Consider the following 5,569-nt stretch of genomic DNA (forward strand, 5'->3'; position numbering starts at 1 on the left):
GAGAAAATTTGCAGCTGCCTGTCAGCTCTGACTTACTGTGCCTGTTTAATGAGAATTATGTTCATGATTTCTTTCCTGGCCTCTTATTCCTTCAGTTCACTGACCCCATGTTACTCAGTAGGGTGATTTGTTTCTCCTGTGTTTATATCCAGTCCCTAAGACTTTTTCAACCAGACCTTGTGTTTTGTTTTTGTCTCAGGATGCTAGTTGGAAGGGAAATGGCCTAAAAACTGATATGACTTGAGCTTTCGTACTTATCTTCTTTTACTCCTAATTAAAGAACAATGGTGTTAGGCTGATACAGCAGTGATTTGTCCCATTAAACTACCCTTCAGGTAAGATTAAAATGTTCAGGACAAAAAGAACCACAAAGAAGTATTACATCGCATTTAGTAATCTTACTACTAGTAATAATATTGGTGTTCTTTTGAAATAGAGATACATGTAGATAAAGAAAATATGTCATAAGTAGGTTTTTTTCATGTCAGATGGGTCATACTAGGATAGTGTAACAAGGTTTAAGGGAGGCCGTCACACACAGTGATGCGAAAACCCAGCCATCATGCTTATGAATCACAAAAGAATCTGAAAGTAATTTTGCTAGTATTATATGGAATTAAGATTTTTAGCATAAGAAAAAGAATTATAGAGCTGGTTAAGAGCTACGCAGAAGAAACCGCATGCCACTTGGCTGACTAGGGATCAAATCCTGTCCCTGGCAGCTTGAAAAACACGCTGGGAATATGTGCCCGTGGTCCTGATGGAATGAAAAATTGGAGGAGAAAGGATTGCATGTCCCTGTTGGGGGTGTGAGGCACTTTCCTCTCTCTCCTATCGTCCTCTGTGTATACACGCATGCTCCCTCTAGCATAAGCTGAAAAAGAAAAGTTATAACTTAAAATCAAATATCTAGAATAAAACCCCTGTAATGCTGAGTTTCAATTGGGAATATTAGTATGATCCTATGATTTATCTTTCTTTTTTAAAAACAGATACTTCCTAGCTTGATCCACTGTCAGTGACAAGTAGCATTGAGAAACTAGTACCAATAAACATACTTAGTGCTAGGTATAATTTTTAAATGCCATTTTCTACTGAAAGAACTCAAAGCACTTTGGAATAAAGGTTGATTCAAGGTCTGGGTCAGGAATTATACATCGTAACCTTCAAGGCTTCTTGTTCTGCCTGAATGCAAAGAAGGTATTTGAGATTAATGGGGTCTTGCCAGTGGTGCTCAAGAGCCAACCTGAAAGGGCTCTCATTGGCCATAGGTAGGAAAATTAGATCATTAAAAAGAATGTCTGAATCAGCCCTATAGCCTAGTGGTTAAGGGAGCTAGATCCTACATGGCCAACTATGGATTGAATTCCAGTTTGAATCCCAGTCGTGGTGACTTGAATAACTTGCCATGCACGCACATGTCCCAGATCCCGAGGGGATGTAGAAATAGAGAAGAGATTGCAGTGTGACCACACCCAGTGTGGGGTGCTTTCTTCCTCTCTGTCTCTCTTTGGCACGCACACGTACCCTCTGGCAATTAAAAAAGAAAAAAGAATAATGCCTGCCATAGATCAAAACACATCAAAGATATAAAAATTGTAGTCAAAAAAACCCAACAAACCTTCAAAGGACCTCTTTGGAAATGCTACAAAATCAACTTCTTATTTTGTAAATTGATAAATAAAGGGAAAGTGTGAAGCTTTTGTCTTGCCTTTCCTGTAAGAGCTATATTTCAATGTAAGAAAATAATTGGTGAAGAAAAGTTTTTCTTATAAGAATCACAGCTAAAATAAAAATTAAAAAGAAAAACAGAAAATTCATTCATAACCCCCTAACTGAATAATAGATCTATGTAATAATCAATGTGTACTAAAACCATTAGATTGACTATGAACAGGATACTTTATAATGAATATATTTTAGGCCAAAAGTACTAACACCAGTTGATTGGTCCTCTTTTCATGCAACATATTATGAAAACTTCAAATTTGAGGAAATTGTGTAACAAATACCTATATACTCATATATATTTTTTATTATTCTTTTTTTTGAGAGGTTTTCGCTATAGGGCGCGTGCGCTCGCCAGATAGACAGAGAGAAACATAGAGACAGAAAGCGAGAAATCACCCCCCAGAGGGGGTGATCATGCCGCAATCCCTTCTCCTCCATTCTCCTCTCGGGATCCTGGGCACGCACGCACACGTGCCCAGCGTGAGTTCCAAGCCACCGGGTCCAGGACGCGAACCGCGGTCGACTACGTGGGAGTCCAGCGACATAGCCATTACGCTAACTGCTGGTTCCCTATTTTTTATTATTCTTGGCTTGTCACATATTTATTCATGTTTCCATTCCTTTAGCAATCAAATTTTGGAATATTTCTGTGTTTTTTATTGTTGTTTTTTTATTTCTTCCATGAGAGAGCAATGGGCACCCCAACAGGGTCTTATGCTGTAACCACTCCCAGTTTCAGTTATCCTGGATCACTTGGGGAGTTCCCAGCACACAAACCCAGGACCTTTCCTGTGAGGGCTCAGTTGCATTACCTGCATTATTGCTACAGCACTGCCTGGCCCCGATATTTCAGTGTTAATGGGGATATCAGTATCAAACATGTCAGCATGGTCTAACTGACTTTACATCACTGAAAGTGGGCAAGCCAAGGTTGTGTGCCTCCTGATGTAAAGCCATAGGGAGTGTGCAGTATCACATAAGAAGGATTTTTATCAGAAAAAAGACAAAAATCCAAAACTCAAAAGTGAATCTAATCAAGGAAATTAAGCAGATAGAGCAGCAAGTTAAAACAGTGCCACATAGAAGCAATTGGCCAGGTTCATAATGAGAGACTTTTTTTTAAATAATTACTTTTTAATTTAATTTTATTTATTTATTAATTTATTCTTAATTTGAGCAGAGAAAGACACAGGGAGAGATAGAGAGAGAGAGGGAAACTGAGAAAGCAAGCCACCAGGCCCAGGACTCAAAACGTGGTCGACCATGTGGGAGTGTTCAGCACCATAGCCACCACGCCACCTGCTGGTCCTGAGAGAAGAGATATTTTTGTTACAGGGCATGTGTGCTTGCCAGAGAGATAGAGACAGAAAGTGAGAAATCACCCTCCGGGGGGAAATGACCATGCTACAGTCATGCTCTCCTCCCTTCTCTTCTTGGGATTTTGGACATTCATGCACATGTGTGAGGCATGAGTTTTAAGCCTCCAGGTCTGGGTCTCAAACTGCTGTCAACTATATGGAAGTCCAGTAACATAACCATTATGCCATCTGCTGGTCCCATGAGGGAAATTCTGTACTACAGATGACCCAGTTTCTTCATCAAATAAATGACATAAAAAAGGAGCTGTATCCTGACTTAAACAAATTATATGAAGATATTTTGCGACAGTTGTGGACCAAGTATTAGATTAGTTAAGGAATTCTTATTGGGTGTAATTATGGTATAGTAGTTATTTAAAAAAATAAATCTGTTAGAAAGTCACATGGAGGCCAGCCGGTGGCATGGTAGTTAAGGCCACATGGTCGACTGCATGGTTCAGGTCCCAGACTTGGTTGTGTGAAAAACACACCAGGCATGTATGTGTGCCCAAAATCCTGAAAGGAGGAGAAATGGAGGACAAGGGATTGATTATGGCATGACCATCCTCCATGGGAAGTGCTTTTTCACTTTCCCTTTCTATCCAGAGAGTGCATATACCCTCTGCCATAAGAAAAGAAATGCATATTGAATTACTTATGGTTGAAAGATTAAACATTCAAGGCCAGCTATGGTGCCCAGTGGTAACTCAGCCTGACTCACATGGGAAGGTTCTAGGCTTGTATCTAGAGACCTCCCTGAACATGCCACAATCTAAGGCTGGCTGAGGCTGGGTGCAGATCACAGCATGAAGACCCTGTCAGAGAGGAGTCTCTCTCTTTCTCTCTGGAGCTTATCTGATTTCTCTAGTCCTTCAGGGTTCTACAGTCAGAAATAACTTGTTCCTTTTTTTCTTTCCAAAATAATTTTAACAGCTTTAAATAGATACAGAGGTTTGCTTCTGACTTTTCCCCATACAGACATTTAGCCTTCCAGCTTCTCCAACTACTATATCAGCTACTTTTTTCCAGTTTCCAATTTTGCTCTTCTCTTTTATCCACTATTTCTTCTTTCCTGCTCTGTTGATACCTGTGGTTTCTAGAGACAGCAGATGAATATATATGTCTAATACATTGTCTTTAACCAGAAGTTCCTACTTTTTTTTATAATTATTTATTTTATTTTATTTATTCATTCATTTATTATTATTATTATTATTTTTTAGTTTGACCAGAGAGAGACAGAGGGTGAGACTGAGAGAGAGAGGAAGTGAGAAAGCAAGCCACCAGATTCAGGACTTGAACCCTGGTCGGCCATATGGGAGTGTCCAGCTCCTTAACCACCATGCCACTTGCTGGTCCCAAAAGTTCCTACTTTTTACATGTTATACTTCCACACTATTTAAATTTACTACAATGAGCAAGTATTACTTATGTTTTAAAAAAAAAGGTTAACATCTGAGGGGAAAAAAAAAAAAAAACTCTCCATGTAGAACCAGTTCTACCCTGCCAAGCACAGTGATCCTATTACAGGAGGAGGCAGGGGATGGCAGCTTTCTGAAAGGGTAGAGGAAAGGGAACCTGGCTCACTCCACCCACAGCATTGACACTGGCTTCCTTGCTGACCCTGCCACCCTCCCTGTCCCTCTATCTGGAACACTCTCCCTCTAGGCATATCTCAACACCTCTCTGCTGCTTTACTTTCAGGTCTTTGCTCAAAAGTCACTTTTTTTTTTTTTTTTTAAGAATTATTTATTGGGGCCAACAGATGACATGGGGGCTAAGGGTGCTGGTCCCACATAGCCGACCATGGCTCAAGTCCTGGACCTGGAAGCTTGCCTTCTCACTTTCCCTCTCTCTCTCATTCTGTCCCTCTCTGATAAAATTTAAATAAAAGAATAAACTGCATAGTGGCTTAATCATGCATGTTATCATCCATAATATTCCATTTCTACTTTCATATATATGTGTTTTTACCCCATGTCTGACCCTCTGCCCTATTGCACTCTCTTATTACACTATCTCTGCTGTCTACAGTTGTCTTCAATTCCTTTTCCCCCAACATTTCGTTGATCACACAATATCATAAATAATCTAACAACTTTCAATAGCAAGTTCAGCTGATGGTTTCAAGAAAAGCAGTTTTGAACTGGTAAGGATATTTCCTTGAAACTTAAAGCCTAGGAACAGGTTAGTATTCTGTTCAAACAGTAGGTACATGAATCTACTAGGACAAAAATCCTTAAAACCGAACAACAAAGCTTAGAAGAAAAGCAGCAATATTTAAGTCAAGTCACAGAATGCTGTTTCATGAGTTCAGTCTCATGTACTTAATCTTTCTTCTGTTTCTGTTGAGGTTTGATCTTCCAGATTGGACTCTGGGATATAAAACTCAGCCCCAGAATTTGTCCCTGTAATTAAGTTGCCTATTTTCTTAGTTTCTGAACTCTTATTTCTGTGTGTCTGCATTTAATTTTACTGAC

General features: G+C 39.6%; 1 protein-coding gene and 1 non-coding gene across 2 annotated transcripts in view; one reads left to right on the forward strand and one right to left on the reverse strand.

The window, feature by feature from the left end:
• TANGO6 (transport and golgi organization 6 homolog) overlaps window positions 1-5,569 on the forward strand; it is a 273,346-nt gene that overhangs the window by 69,963 nt on the left and 197,814 nt on the right.
• Window positions 483-585, reverse strand: LOC114009353 (small nucleolar RNA U13). Its single transcript, XR_003550782.1, has one exon. It is a non-coding gene; the product is annotated as a small nucleolar RNA U13 (small nucleolar RNA).

This window comes from Tupaia chinensis, unplaced genomic scaffold (assembly GCF_000334495.1).
Source record: "Tupaia chinensis unplaced genomic scaffold, TupChi_1.0 Scaffold000523_1, whole genome shotgun sequence".
Taxonomy (NCBI): domain Eukaryota; kingdom Metazoa; phylum Chordata; class Mammalia; order Scandentia; family Tupaiidae; genus Tupaia; species Tupaia belangeri.